Raw genomic sequence first — 16,362 nt, forward strand, 5'->3', positions numbered from 1 at the left:
TTTGCATCCATGGATTTTGTGCTGGCTGGTTAAAGGACTCAAGAAACAGTTTTGTGATAGTATAATAGTTTTGTTTAAACTATAATATACATAATGTGCTAGGCAATGTCCAATTTAATGAAATATACTTTATGGGTGAAAGAATCCATGTAATATCCTAGGGTACCTTAGTCAAATTTATGATAGTCAATTGATGGGCAGGCACAATATTACCCAATTAGCAACCTTGGCTTTATGAATCAATTGCATTATGTATTTTTAGATTTCAGCATCCCTTGTGGTCAATCATCTTTCAACATTGAGCACTCAAATGCAATTTCAAAATGAAGGAGCCAGAATCATTGAACAGCATAGGTACTTGGCCAGTTGTTTTATGATGCTGGTTGAGAAAGTTAATATGTCTCTGTTGATGGCAATCATATATTTCTAACAATGCTATCATCAAAATAAATACTATAGAAGTTAGCTAATTTGTTTGAAATATTATTAGGCAGTAATTGCTGGATACATAAGCCAAAGGAAAATATTCCAATCCAACTGTTTTATTAATTATCTTCTTGTGGGGTTTCTCAAGTAGCTATTGTATTTGGTGAAGAAAATGACACTTGTTATTCAGTAGAAAGCTGAGCCACACCCACATGTCATTCAACCCAGCTTAATTGTACAAATTAAAAAAAAAACTGAGATAAAAGTTAATATAGAAAGAGATGTAACAGAGATCTCTGTGCAGTACAGCTCTGTGTTAATTCACCAAAAACCATATTATCTAAAACAAGTTTATCTTATGATTTATTTGTCTGTTGAACAGTTTATTTAGAACTCAATCCCTTGTTGAGTGGCTCTGTAATTTTTTTTAAAAAATTTTATTTATTTATTTTTTGAGAGAGAGACAGAGCATGAGCGGGGGAGGGACAGAGAGAGAGAGGGAGTCACAGAATCCAAAGCAGGCTCCAGGCTCTGAGCTGGCACCAGAGCCCAATGTGGGGCTCGAATTCGTGAAATGTGAGATCATGACCTGAGCCAAAGTTGGATGCCTAACTGACTGAGTCACCCAGGCGCCCCGAGTGGCTCTGTAATTGTTTGAGTGTTTTCTCTCTCTCTCACTCTCACTCTCGCTCCCGCTCTTGCTCTAGCTCTTCCTCTCTCTTCATTTCTATGGTTTTCTTAGAATTAAAAACAGAGAAACATAACCTAATTCACTTAGGTAATTCTGTTTAACTTTATGACTTTAATAATAAAATTGTTTTGTACAATTATGGGTATCTTATTTTTAAAAATATCTACTATACTTTTCAACATGTTATGAGCCTTTTAAAGTCCAAAGACCCATTCTTCAAAGTTTAACTTTAAGGAGGGTCTTTTTAAGGTGGACTAAATATTTGGAGAAATTTTCCCAATATAGACCTTTCAAGAATGGTAGATTAATGTAAATGCATGACTGAATCGAATGGAATGTAAGGGAAATTCTTAGAGGCCAGAAACAAGGAGAAGGTGAAAATGTGGAGTTTAGCAAGCATTGAAACCCTAGAATGTGAGTTCTATCTGTAGGGAGACGGGAAGCAAAGTCCAAGGCCAGAATAGTGTGGGAGTTTGTTTGGAGATTGGTGAAGAAGGGACATCAAAAAGATGCTCAGAGAGTGACCTCGAACTGCCCCCCTCCCCGCCCTCCACCAAAGGGAGACAGTATACAGATACCTGTCCATTTTGACCTTAGCTCTGGATAAAGAGCTTTTTAAAGTCTCCTTTGCGGACTGATCCTTAAAGCCAGTTCATCCTTAATTTTGGGTCCAGAATTCATGCTACTGTACTAGTATATGGAAAAACAACTCAGACTGATAATATAGTTTAAAAGTATCCAGGCTAGATAGTCTGTGGTTCCTAGAAAAGGCAAACACAAGTACATTTGGAGCCACACAATTTAAATGAAGAGGCTGAAGTGGTAAGTTTGAAGATGGAAGAAGTGTTCATAGATCAAGGAATGCAGGCAGCCAATAGCTGGAAAAGACGAGGAAATGAACTTTGCCTCAGAGCCTCCAGAAAGAAAGCAGCCCTGCTGATACCCTGAGTTGAGCCCCAGAACGCTCGCTGCAGGCTTTTGACTTCTACAGCTGTAAGATAATAAATTTGTACTGTTTGAAGCCACTAAGATTTTGGTAATTTGTCACAGCATCGATAGGAAACTAATACATAGTGATTAGACAAATTGACTAATGCAGCAATGGTTTTAAGTAGGGATCTAATATTAGTCAGAACCACCGGAAGACAGGGAAAGGGATTTGTACTTGGATTGAGACTTTGAAATATCTGTTTAGAACTTAAAATTTCTATTTAGAATGTTGTTTTACGAAGTACTACTGATTCTTCTAACTCATTTGGAGTCCACATTTTTCCATTTTGTGCATACAGAATGCAAAGCTTGAATTTTAGGACTATGCCAACGTGTCTCAAAATGTACTAAATTGTGACCAGAACTTTGATCTTACATACTTCGGTATTGAAAAGAGTTTTCCAAGGCAGCTATAGCAAAGGCCAATTAGGGCAACTGAGCCTAAAAAACATGATTTTGTGCCTGATTTTTTAAGTACATACCAATGACACAGAGTGAGAAAAAAAAGTAAAAATAAATAAAAGCATTGAGATGTAAGAACTCACATTTTAGTCACTGACACAAGATACTGTAGCTCAGTTATTTTTAGTGTCTGTCCCCTTAATCAGCCACTTTGTCATAAGATGTAAGACCACAGACATGCCAAGACACCTCTCTCGCAATTTTTAGACAATGATGCCAAAACATATTAAGCTGCCTTTGCTACCTGTTTTTCAGGTGGAAATCATGATACATGAGCCTCACTGCTGGCTACAGACATCCTGCATTAAGGTTCTCAATGGTGAAGGTTGGTGAGTAAAAATAAATCTCTCTTCCAATCAATACAATTGCACAGCATGATTCTGCATAAAAAAATATTTCCACCTAGGGGCACTTGGGTGGCTCAGTGGGTTAAGTGTCTGACTCTTGATTTTGGCTCAGTTTCTCACAGTTCATCGGTTCAAGCCTCACATCGGCTTTGCACTGACAGTGCTGAGCCTGCTTGGGATTTTTCCTCTCTCTCTGTGCCTCCCCTGCTTGCGCTCCCTCTGTCTCTCAAACAAACAGACAAACAACAACAACAAAAAAACCTGGAGAAAATAAAAACTAAAAAAAAAATATTTCCACCTATCAGAAGATCATGTACTATCATTTCCTCATAGTGTTTAGTGTTTTTAAAATACTTATTGTTTATGTAGATCTTGAACTTGGAATATATGAAAGTCTCCGTGTTAAGAGAATTAAAACTATCTCAAGATTTAAATATTCTATAGAAAATTTTGTTGAAAAATGCTAATTCCAAAAATCAATATTGCAAATCCCAAGAATTTAGGTTTTCCACGTAGAATCTTGCTTCTGATTTATCTTTATATCCCCAGAGAGTATCTGATGCAATGTCTGCACCTTGATAAGCATTCAGTGTGTGCTCCAAATATGCAGTCACTATGCCCACAGTCGCTGGTTTTAATTCTGAGTCCTCTTTGAGATTCCTGACTAGCTGACTTAAGGGAGTTCCCAGGATGTTTCCATAGGAAGTCCCAGGAAGATAAGAGCAGGACATTTCTCAGTCCTTGCCTCTTCACACTCAATCATTGTCTATCATGCTGGGGGGTGGATTAGGAGGGATGGTTATGTGGGCCATCTGATGAAGACGAGTGAGATCATTGCAAGAACAGGGCTTGTGTGACAAAATAGCTGAACAGGTATGTGCTGAAATATTAATGCAGTTACAGTTTAAGAAATGTGGACAATTATTTCATTCAACACTAGGAACAATTCTTAAACACAAAAGAACTTTTAACGCGAGGTAGTATGTTGATGCTCAAACTTCTTAGCAAGCTGTAATGTGCATAATTAGCATCATAACCTTCTGTATAAAAGTAACCTTCCTTCTCCTAAAAATATAATCCAGACCACAGAGCCTGACTCTTCCTTCTATAGGTATCTTAATGATCAGATGAGCATAATAGCAATGTGAAAAGTAAGGCAATTTCAGGAAAGAGTGAAAAGTTAAATTAAGGGTGAAAGTGCTATTATCTTTTTAAGATTAAGAAAATTCCTTATAGGAGCACTTGGCTGGCTCAGTTGGTGGAGCATATGACTCCTGATCTTGGGGTTGTGAGTTTGTGTGTAGAGGTTACTTAAAAATTGAAAAAAAAAAATCTTTAAAAAAATCTTAAAAAAAAATTCCTTACAAGGGTCTATTGAAGAGAAAAACCATAGCCACATCGTAACAGACCACGTCCTTATTCCCCAATTCAGTGTGGTCTTTATATCCATCAGACTATAAAACTACACGCTAAAAAAAGTAATTAGCCGGAAAATTAGTCAAATTAATGAGTTTAATTTTTCTATTATCCAATAACAAAAATGTACATGCCTCACATCAATATTTAAACCATATGATCTCCTCAGTCAGTAAATTTGAAACAATCCAGAATGATCTAGAAGGTAGTTAGATTCTGTCTAGCTCTTAGGCAATTATTGTATGGCTGTGTGCCTGAGTCAGAGACCGAAATGGGGAATCTGTATAGGTAGGTGTTCCTTAGAGAGGAGCATGGTCTGCTTTCATATTAGTGATGTGTGTTGATTGAGAAGTAGCTGGATAGTATATTACCACTTTTCCCAGCTGGCCTTGTTGCACTGGATCCAGTGCAATTTTATTTTTATATAAATTTTATAATTTTTTATATTTCATAATAAATTTTATAATAAAATGTTCATTTAGGATGTAGATATATAAGTCTTATGGTCTCTGTATAAATTAGGATATAGGTGAACATGACTATTCCCCTAATCTTCATGTGGATTGATCAACTCATAAAGATTGCATTAAATATTGTTTTAAAAATTAAGGGATAAACCTTCAGAATCTTTATCTCAGGACAACACCTCCTTTTTTGTTTTATTGTCCTGCTGGGTAGGCAAGAGTTTCCTTAAGTCTAGCAGAAATGTCCATAAGGTTCATTTTAGAATGATATTTTTTCTTATTTGAACCTCCATTGTTAGAGTCACCAGCCAGAATTATCCTGAAAATCTACAGATACTTAGAAACAGCTTTCCTGTCACCCTAGAGCCACTTTTTGAAAGCGTTTTCACTTCTTCTGTTCAGACTCCCTTCCCATCCCTTTACCTAGTTGGCTTTCTCTTTTTGAATACCGTTGGCTTTCTCACAGATTTTTGAGTGTGCTGTCCAAAACAGGATACTCTCCTCCCTCTGACTAATGGGGAGGAGAGAAGAAGAATTATGTTTCAGCCTTGCCGACTCTACTCCTATTGATTTGTGCTGGTATCATATTGACTTTTATCACAATAGCACTGAATTGCTGATTCATATTCAGCTTGTGGCTGTCCCCTAGCTCTCTTTCTGCTTTATTTGTTCATACTTGTTTTTCGCCATTATATATTTGTAATGCCTGGTAATTTTTCCAGGGTATATTACTCTGTACTTGCCCTACTAAATAGTTTTTAGCTGCTCCTAATAATCTAATCAAGTATTATTTTCTTTTTACAGCAAGATATGGGTATGTTTTATAAAGCACTATTATCTCTTTGGGTTGTTAGACTGATCTGAACACATAGCTGATATTGCATTGCTGTTTTTCAAAACCACATAATGTCCAATTGCACATATATGTAAAATCTCACCATTCATTGCATGCTATATATATATATATGTATATATAGTGCTTGGATAGTAGATGCTGAATAAATATTTACTAATAGTTAATGACCACAGTGTGTTGTACCCAGAATCCATCCCAAGAGCTTGCAGGAAACACTGATTTTTTTAAAAAGCATGGTTTGGCCTGTCTTTCTTTCCTGTTTACATTTAAACAATAAGGATGAAAAACTACAAGCCAGAGGGCTTCTGTTGTTCTCAGTGAATAACAGAGATGGTGTTTGGGTAGCATGCTCGCAAGGTTTGTGGAAATTAACTTCACACCAGGAACTCCGTATTGAAATAGATTGTTTAAGAATAATTCTTCTCTTTGAGAAGGGTGAGGGATTAATCTGCAGAAATGTTCATGCTAGCGCTGTGCATGTGTTGAAATTTGTCAGGGGGAAGATAAATGGGCCCTCCTTGAAAAGTAAATCGCACCATGGCTAATCCCTTGGGAAAGCTGGAGAATTGTTATGGTAGAAAAGCAACCTCAAAAAAGGAGGCACTGTCACTGTTTACTTAGGAAGGGGAAAGATGGGAGAAGACATGATTGGAAATTGAGATGAAAGTACACTTGACTTTAAAAATGTGTTTATTCAAATATATACACAGGATGTAATTATATCTGTGTTTGGATTCTTTGGAGGAATCATCTGGGTGCTTTAAAATGAGAGTCATTATTAGGGCTGATATTAAAACTATTTAATGGCAGTGTGTCCAGGCACTGACCAGTGAGAACAGATGTCACAGTGAAGGTACCTGAGCCAGGTCTAGGAGACCCCAGCCAAGGGCTGGATGTTAACCCTTTAGTTGCTGATTCAAAAGAGGGTGGAAGGAGGTTGGAAAGTCACTTAGGAGGCTCAGAGTAGTGCATATTTTCTAACATCTATGGAAGATATTGATATTTTGGCAAACAATGTGACTGTTTTGGGTATACCATTGAACTGTCAGCACTCATTCTAATAGAAAATTATCAAGTAATTGTATCGAAAATATTTAAATTTCTTCAAAGAGATGATAGATATATTACAAGGTAAGTCATGAAATGTCCGTGAAATTTAAATATCATATAAACAACAAATACTTTTTAAAGTGTAAGTATGTCCCAAATATTTCCTGGGAAAAAAGGAATGGAATCATTTCCCAAGAAATATTTGGGACATACTTCACTGAAGTATAAGTGTTGAATATCAGATAAACAACAAACACTTTTTTAAGTGTCAGTATGTCCCAAATATTTCCCAGGAAATATTAGGAAATACTTATACTAAAACTTTATTAATTGTCCATCTGATATTCAGATTTACCTGGAGCCCTGTATTCTGTATGGTAACCCTAAATAGAATATATTTAGCAGGAAATGTATCAGTATCATATTGAAGATGTTAAATGAAAGAGAAGGGAAATGTATGCTTACAGGGAGCCCAGCACACTGAGATCGCTTGAGCATACTTGACAGAGAGCTGCTCTGGAATTTCAGATATATGGGAAGAACTGTTAGCTGCAGAGCTCTAGAACTATAGGATACAAAGGTTGCACATAATAAAGTGATTTTGAAGTTATACTAAGAGGAAAAAAGGTGGCACTGCATTTAAAAAGTTGCATTTTGGGGCACCTGGTTGGTTAAGCATCTGACTTTGGCTCAGGTCATGATCTCATGGTTCATGGGTTTGAGCCCTGCATCGGGCTCTGCACCGACAGCTTGGAGCCTGGTGCCTGCTTCAGATTCTGTGTCTCCCTCTCTCTCTCTGTCCCTCCGCTGCTTGTGCTTTCTGTCTCTCTCTCTCAAAAGTAAATAAACTTAAAAAAAATTTTTTTTAAGTTGCATTTCCCAGCTAGGAAAGGCTAATTCAGTCATCATCAAATAGCATTCATCAAGTGCCTTCTACATGGGACACTGTGTCAAGTGTTTTCACAGAGTGAGAAAACAAATATGGCAGATGGCCTTGGTTAGCCTGTAATGTAGATATCTATACTGCAATGGAATCATAAAGGAAATAACTTGAAAAAATGTTGACCAAGGATCCATCATCTCCTTCATTTACATGTGGAGGAGAAAAATTAGTCTGATTTATAGGAAAGCGTTTTGTAAATCGTTCTAAAATACAGGTTTATTGCATAAAAACCTTGATATATACAACTATATGATAGGTTCAGAAATATATGCCACTGAGCAGGGTTTCTCAACCTTGACATCATATACAGGGTAATTCTTTCCTGTGAGGAGTTTCCTGTGCACTGTGGGGTGTTTAGTGGCATCCCTGGCTTCTTCCAGTCACTAGATGTCAATTACACACCCTTTTTCAGTGTTATAAATCAAAACTGTCTCCAGACATTCTTAAATCTTCCCTGGGGGACAAAATTGCCCTGAGTTGAGAACTACCATTCTAGATAGTTATAGGAGGGAGATACCTAGCAATGTGGGTGAGTGGGTGGGATAAGGTCTCCCTAAACTCACAAATGTGTCCATGAAAGAGTTAGTTTTAAACATCTGCTCTGTACAGAAAGCCCTCATATTCACTCACCAGCAACAGTATTAAAAATACTGATATGTGGCCCCACCGGAGAGATTCTGGTTTATTTGGTCTGGAGGAGGGTCTGGACAGCCTGATATTTAAAAAAATGCCTCAAGGGATTCTGTGTTGAGATTTACTCTATGGAGTAGTGGTCCTCAAACCTTTGTGAGCATCACAATTACAGGAAAGCCTGTCAACGCAGATTGTTAGGCCCAAGTATGCCTGATCAAGCCAGTCAGGTATGGGGCCTCAGAATTTGCATTTCTCACAGGTTCCCATATGCTGCTGATGTTGCTGGTCTTTGGACCACACTTGGAAAACTGCTAGTTTAGAGGACACACTCCTGGCCACTCTTGGCCCATTCACTTCCACCTCTCAAGGGAAGGAAGCGTGGCTAACTAGGACACGCAGGAATGGTGAGCGATAGAGGAAGAGAAGACCTGTGTGGTTCCATTCCTGTTAAGCCCTTTTTTGAATTCTCCCTTCTGTATGCTGGGTGCATTCAGCTGTTCTCTGTAGTACAGCAAAGTAGTCAGCTCATATGCCAGAACCTGATGGTGAGTCTAGCTAAATTCTAGACTGTTTATAAGAATCCAACAGTCCTCACATACGTAAGCATTGTTTTCCAGAACTTAATCAGGCATGAAACTGATTATTTGCTCTTCACCTGCCAGACTGCCACGTCTATCTTTTTATTGGTTCTGACTTTGGATGGGAAAGGGGAATAATTCATTAGACCCCTTTCCTTACTGAGCATGCCCTGATTCAATCCCTTGGACTTCTGTCTTATTCTTTAGCATTGGAGAGGGAATGTAGGACCAAAGGGTCCATGTATAACCTCTTCCTGGTGTCTTCATGCAAAACATGTAATTGTGGGAAACATAATAAAAGTACATACAATGTTAGGAAGCACAAATCTTAGTTTTTGGGGGTTGTGGCAAGGTTGAGTTTGTAAATGTCCATTCACATAGAAAATGAAAACAAAGAAGTCCTGAGAACTTCCTGGAATGGCCGATCAATATCAAGGCTGAGTTCACTGTATGCCTCCCTTCTTGACTCTCCTCTCCACTGAGCTAGGTCTGCAAACATCACTTGGTTACGGCAGTTGGGATTCTGGCTCATACTTGCTTCTCTAACTCACTGTCTTGTTAATCTCTCTTATATTTTGCTTCCCTACTATTGCTTGCCAGGTGATATTATAATTCCAATTAATCAGGTTAAAAGTTAGCCTGGAAGAGGGTCACAAGAACCCACTGAAATTTGTTCACAGAACACTGCAGTAGTCTTTAAGGGAATTGCCTGCTAAAGTGTTATACATATTAGAGCTACACATAAATATTCATATATTCATTGATGATGGATTGCATGAATAGAATAATGGACAAAGGTGGTTAGGAGAGCTAGTCTATTAGAAAAATTTAAAATACAACCCTACTGTCCTACAAGTAGAACTTGAAAATTGCTATGCCAAGGGTATTTCTTATCCTCAGCCTTGTCATTCTATGCAAATTAAAGACCCAAGGGGAATGCTAACCCTGCCTCTCCACAAGGGAAACAAATTCAGTATAAGTTCTCTTCCTCCATGAGAGATCCGTAGAAGTGAAGCATAAGACACAAACAGTAAAAGATACTATTTTCAAAAATAGTAGAGCTGGGAATTTATGTGGTTTGGGCAATGCATATAATCATTTCTAAATATGCACGGCCAGTAATAACAATTTGTCTGAGTCCTAGATTGTTATTTATATGAGTCTTTCCTTCTTTTAGCTTATATTAAATTCCACCTAGGTCTAATTTCTAGAAGTTCCTCTGGACTTATGAATAGTCAGATAAACCCATCTTGGTGTAAAAAGGAAATTTATGGAGTGATTCAGCCCAAATTCCACCTCCAGGCAAGATCTCCCCAGGTTTCAAGAAAAATGGCTATTCATCCTCTTCTCCAAGTTCTGTCAGAACTGGCTTCTACATCCATCCTCGTTATTTGGTTGTAGTCCTGAATCACCCTCACTGTCAGGTCTCTCCTTTCTGGCCAGCCTGTGGCATTTATACTCATTTTCTCTGCCACATGGCACTTACCTGCTCCCTATGTGTGCCCCTCCCTCTTCTGTGTCCTACAGGCAAGTCCACCTGTCTGTTTCCTGGGGATGTGTTTTCTACCAGTTTTCACAAATAACTATGTTAGTCTGAGTTCTCCAGGGAAACAGAACTTTTAGAGAGAGAGAGAGAGAGAGAGAACGGCTTACTGTAAGAAATTAGGTTGTGCGATTATGGAGGCTGAAAGGTGCCAAGATCTGCAGTCAGTAAGCTCGATGGTGTAATTCTAGTCCACGTCCGAGTCTAAAGGCAGAAGGCTAATGTCCTAACTCAAAGACAGTCAAGTTAAAGAAAGAATTCTTTCTTATTCAGTCTTTTATTCAGTCCTCCAAAGGATCGATTGAAGCCCACTTGCACTAGGGAAGGCAATATGCTGTACTGAGTCTATGATTCAAGTGTTAACGTTCTTCCAGAAACACCATCAGAGACACATACAGAAATAATGTTTGACCAAATATCTGGCCCCATCAAGTTGATACATAAAATTAACCATCACAATGGCAAGTTCCAACCCTTGAACTAGCATGGGAGAATGCTGTGTGAAGACAGAGAATTGGAATGATATGTCTAACAAACCAGGGATGCCAAAGATCACCAGCAAACCCCCAGAAGCCAGGAGGAGGCAAGGGAGATGCCTCTATAGGATTGAGAGGAGCATAGCCCTGCTGACACCTTGATTTCCGTCTTCGAGTCTCAAGAATGCTGAGGCAATAAATCTCTGTTGTTTTAAGTCACCCAGTTTGTGGTACTTCATTATGGCAGTGCCAGGCACTAATATACTAGGCTAGGAGATAGATATTACTAAGGAAAATATAATGATATGTGTGCCTGGATAAAGGTATACACAAAGGAATAGAGAGATGCCCATAAAGGCCTGTTGGAAAGCTCTGATGACTGAGGAGAGAAAAGGACTTAAAAGGGAGATAAAACATAAGTTTGATCATTTAGTGTCCTTTGTGTTAAGGCTATGAGGATGAATACTGATCTTCATCTCTGATTTAGAGTCCCCCAAATACTCTCTGGCCAGGAATAGTGTTGGTGATATGCACAATGATTATCAGAAGTGATACCTGAGTTATTTAAAAATACTTAAAGCATAAATACATAAAAAAAGACATTTCTACTTGTCTTACACATTTTAAAGGTTTTCATTTATTGGATACTCTCTGTTTATCAAGCCCTGAAGTTGGTCTAAGTTTGGTTGGAATATTTGAATATCCTCATTTCGTGGTATTTGTGCACAAGGTTACAAAAAAAGATCCATATTGAAGTCTCTGTGCTCCTGTGCCTACTCAAAGATCAATCTGGAAAGGTCAAGGGTGGCTTTCTCAGCAGGCTTTGGTAGCCTTGATTTCTGAGTTTTCACTGACAGGACAAGACCACATTCTAAACAATTTAGAGCTTATATACCATAAGCTCTCACATCTTGCTTTTTTGTAAGATTCAGTTTCAGTATCCACATTCATACACACACAGCATCACAAACTGATGTTGCACAAAAAGTCAGGGGCATAGGATTCAGGGTAAGTGAACTTTCTAACAAAAATGATTATATGTACAGAAAGTTATCCTTGTGAGAAGTGATTAACTGGTTTAAAATTGATTTGGTTAACTATTACATATGACAAGAATTCTACACAACATTGCAAAAATGAAGTTACTTTGGGGTGGAAATATTTGTCTCAGCGTATATTTTTTAGAGAGATTATGGACTTTATTTTTAAACACATTCTGCCATTTTCTCACATGTTTTTCTTTGAGTCCATAGAAGAAAGTTAGCTATACAAATTCAAGTTATTTTTATTGACTCTTATGTTACAGTGGAACAAGATGAATAGAGTTTCAAGTCAAGGGTTGCTAGGTATATCCAGACCACTTGGAACTTCAACAGGTAAGCATTTTTTCTCAAAGAGAACTGTGTTGTATTGATCTTACTCTGCTCCAGTGTTTGGCAATTATATGAAATTTTAAGCATCTCTTTAGAATTCCCAGCTTTTTGAGGGCCAATTTCTACTCAAGGTTTTTATAGCTGATCTCTTATGACATCTATCATTCCGAGCATTTGAACATCCATATTAACACTCATATGTTTCTCTGCCAATCATTTTTTTCATTTGTTTGTCCAAGCTTATTCAGATTGTACATTTTTTAAGGTCAATGACAGAGGGAGAGAGAATGAGAGAGAGAGAGACATTTTCTTTGTCTCACTGGGCTTTGTCCACATTGCATGCTCAACTCACGTTGCTGTGGTGAAAATAAAGCCCAGAAACAACCCTACAGCTCTCTCTGCCAAAGAGAGAACTTTCTCCTTCTTTCTCCTTCTTCTTGCCCCAAAATGATACAAAAATTCTAGATGTCTGTTCTCATGAAATCTATGAAATTCTTTCTGTTTCATCCTCTTTTCTTTCCAAAGGAATATGTGGGTTTTTGTTTTGTTTTGCCATTTTTATCCTATGCCTCATCACAGAAGCAGAGAAGTGCTTGACTCTTTGTGAAGTTACCTCCAGTCCATCTGGCCAAGTCCTCTTACCACATTAGCATGTGAGCAGGAGAGGAGGGAAGGAAAGGGTGACTAGGGGGAGAAGTTGGAGGGATATTCTGCCTAGTATCCTAAGTTCAAATATTATCTCCCAATGAAACAGACCATGAGACAGAACAGAGTTCTAATGTAGATAGGCCATTGTGTCACTGGTGACCCTGAGTTGGTTGCCTAATATCTTGGAGCTTTAGTTTCCTAATCTGTAAAATGGAAATAATAATATACCTTCCTTACCTTGTGGATGTATTCATACAAATGGAAGGTGGAATGATTTAGAGGCCAGTATGGTGATCATGAAATAATCTTTAAGACAGTCACAAATTTTTGTATGTTCAGATCATTTTTTCTTATTGACTTCCACATACTTGGGCCCAGGATGGGTGTCCTTTACCAGTCATTGATGCTTCTGGGACTGGGAGGGGGCCAATTCTTCATGGAAGAAGAAAGGCCATGAAGGATTTAACAGACATCTGCTCTTTAGAGCAGAACATGTGCTTATCAAGTCTTCACTTCATGAAATGATTTGGTAGAATATGTTGAAATTAAATAAATATCATATAATGGAGTTTTACCAATGTTAGGAAATAGTTTTGGGGAGGGGGGAGCATCTCTATAGCATTTCCGTGAGGAGATCTATCTTGCAGAACTTCATATGAGGAAAGAGACTATATGCAGCAACTATTAGTTTGAACTATATGAAATTGCAATATTTCACCATTTTTGACCCACAAAATGACAATGTCATATGGCTTAACCTAATTCATCTTTTTTTTTTAAAAAAAACAACATTTATTCACTTTCGAGAGGCAGAGAGACAGAGCACAAGCAAGGGAGGGGCAGAGAGAGAGGGAGACACAGAATCACAATCAGGCTCTAGGCTCTGAGCTATCAGCACAGAGCCCCACGTGGGGCTAGAATTCATGGACTGCAAGATCATGACCTGAGCTGAAGTTGAACGCTTAACTGACTGAGCCACCCAGCTGCCCCGTCATCTTCTTTTTTAAAAGAAACAAACAACAAAAAAAAGTTTTAAAATTTATTTTTGTAAGTTTATTTATTTTGAGAGACAGACAGCGTGAGTGGGGGAGGGGCAGAGAGCGAGGGAGAGAGAGAATCCCAAGCAGGTTCCCCACTGTTAGTACAGAGCTCAATGTGGGGCTTGAACTTATAAAAACTCGAGATCATGACCTGAGCCAAAACCAAGAGTTGAGTGCTTAACCGACTGAGCCACCCAGGGGCCCCGACCTAATTCATCTTCTTAAAGCACCACATTCTATGTGGATTATGGAGTCATACCCTGGTCCCAGGGCTCTGTAACCATGATGGGACTGCTGAGTCTGCTGATGAGAACATCTAGCTGTTACCAAAAAATTGTTTCCTCCTATTTTGCAAATCGTCCATATGTCTTTCCTTAATTTAAAAACAAAGACATCAAGTGTAACTGCTATGTGTCTGGCAGAAATCTGTTTACATCTGGAATTAGTAAATATCAAGATGCCTCTTTACGCTGACTGGCAAAAGCTGCACAAGTAAAATATGTAACCAAAAGAGAACTGGGTGGCTAGGTGGGTGCATACTCCAAAGAGTATTAATTTGCATAATAAATAGTTCAATAGTCAGGAGATCATAAAATAGCAATTATTGCTGAGTTGCTATATTAAGGTTTGCTAATAAAAAAAAAAAAGACACTTAAAATGCAATGGTTTGCTTTTACAAAGAAGTTCTCCCAAAATCTTTATTCTGAAATACGATTGTATTTATTTTTTAAAGAGCTTTTAAATGCTTGGCACATTTCTTTGAAAGAGAAGCAGCACTATCCTAGTTCAAAAAAATAACAATAGTGAAAAATAGTCTATGGTTAAAAAAGGAAAATGAGCCATTAATATTATTTTATCTGTTAAAAATAAAAAGTACCTGCTGGAGAGTGTGTTTCCCTGTGTGAGGAGAGTATGCGAGACCAGTGGGGAAGTGTAGTCAGACTGCTCAGTAGTAGGCGGTATAGTCAGGCAGGGGGTAGAAACAGAAGTCACATTACGTTTGAAAAAACCCACAGCCTACCTATGCTAATAGAAAGGTACACTCTTTCTAAAATGCCATCTTTGTTTTTTTAAAATGATTCAAATGTTCCAGGTATTGTGTATCCAAGTGCACTCTCCATTTTCTTGACATACTATAAGCATTTACTATCAGAAGAGAAACATCTTTTTAAGTTAGTGTATTTTTGCAATAAATGTCACAGTTTAAATGCCCTTACATAGAACGTCTTCATTTTTCAATAACATTGGATTTAGAGATTTATATGTGTATATCGCATTCAGCCATTTGATTAAATGTGCATCTACACGGAGAAAACTGTTTTAAAAATCTTTGTTTCCTGCTGTGAGGAAAATGTGGTGACATCAAGGAAAGGTTCTGTTTATACCTATTGATCTGAGACGATCCCTATTAAAATGAAGCTCTTGGTGTTGGGATGGCTTTATTTGTTAGGCTAGTGGTCGCCCCAGCAAGGTCGAAAACTGGATAGATGGGAAATGAGACCGTGAAAATTAACCTTCATTGCACACCGATTAGCTGCCAGGAATTGTGCTGAACAATGGAAGGCTGAGTTAAATAGTGTTGAGCTTACATTATGCCCCAAAGTTAGAGACCTCATTATAATGTTCCCCAGGGTTGAAAAACTCCCAGATGCAGGGATGTCTGGGTGGCTCAGCTGGTTAAGCAAACGACTCTTGATTTTGGCTCAGGTCATGATCTCACATTTCTGAGATTGAGCCCTGTGCTGGGCTCTGTGCTGACAGTGCAGAGCCTGCTTGGGATTCCCTCTCTCCCTTTCTCTCTGTCCCTCCCCTGCTCGCCCACTTCTTTTGTGCTTTCTCTCTCTCTCTCTCTCTCTCTCTCAAAAATAAAGAAATAAACCTTAGAGAAACCCTCCCAGAGTGCCGCACAAAGGGACAATTTATTTGTGTGTGGAAGAAGCCTCCTGTAATTAAGATTGTGGAATCATTCCTCCATCTTATAAGGAGATGGTTTCTAATAAAATTTCATTTTTATATTCAATAATATTTATAAATATTTTTGACATATTTATATTGTTTTGTTAAATTGAGTATTACCAATACTTAAAAAAAAACTTTATCCTGAAGAATGGTTTTTCATACTTAGTACCATATGATAACAGCATATTTTTTAAGTTAAAAACTTCAATTTATATGCTTTTTGTTGTTGCAGAGAAGTATAACATAATCAATAGAGTGCTTTCAAATATTAAACACTTACTATAGGAAGATAAAATTGTGTGAGAAAAAAGGAATACGAACAATTTCAGTGAGACAAAAGAATCATGTAAAATTTGCAACTATTTGAGAAGACTTGGTTGAATCTATTTTTCAATGGATGGTGGTGGGTGTAAAATCACTATGGCATTTATATCCCATTGAATTCATTGAAAAGAGTGATATAAAGT

The sequence above is a fragment of the Panthera onca genome, chromosome A2 (genome assembly GCF_046562875.1).
Source record: "Panthera onca isolate mPanOnc1 chromosome A2, mPanOnc1 haplotype 2, whole genome shotgun sequence".
NCBI lineage: Eukaryota > Metazoa > Chordata > Mammalia > Carnivora > Felidae > Panthera > Panthera onca.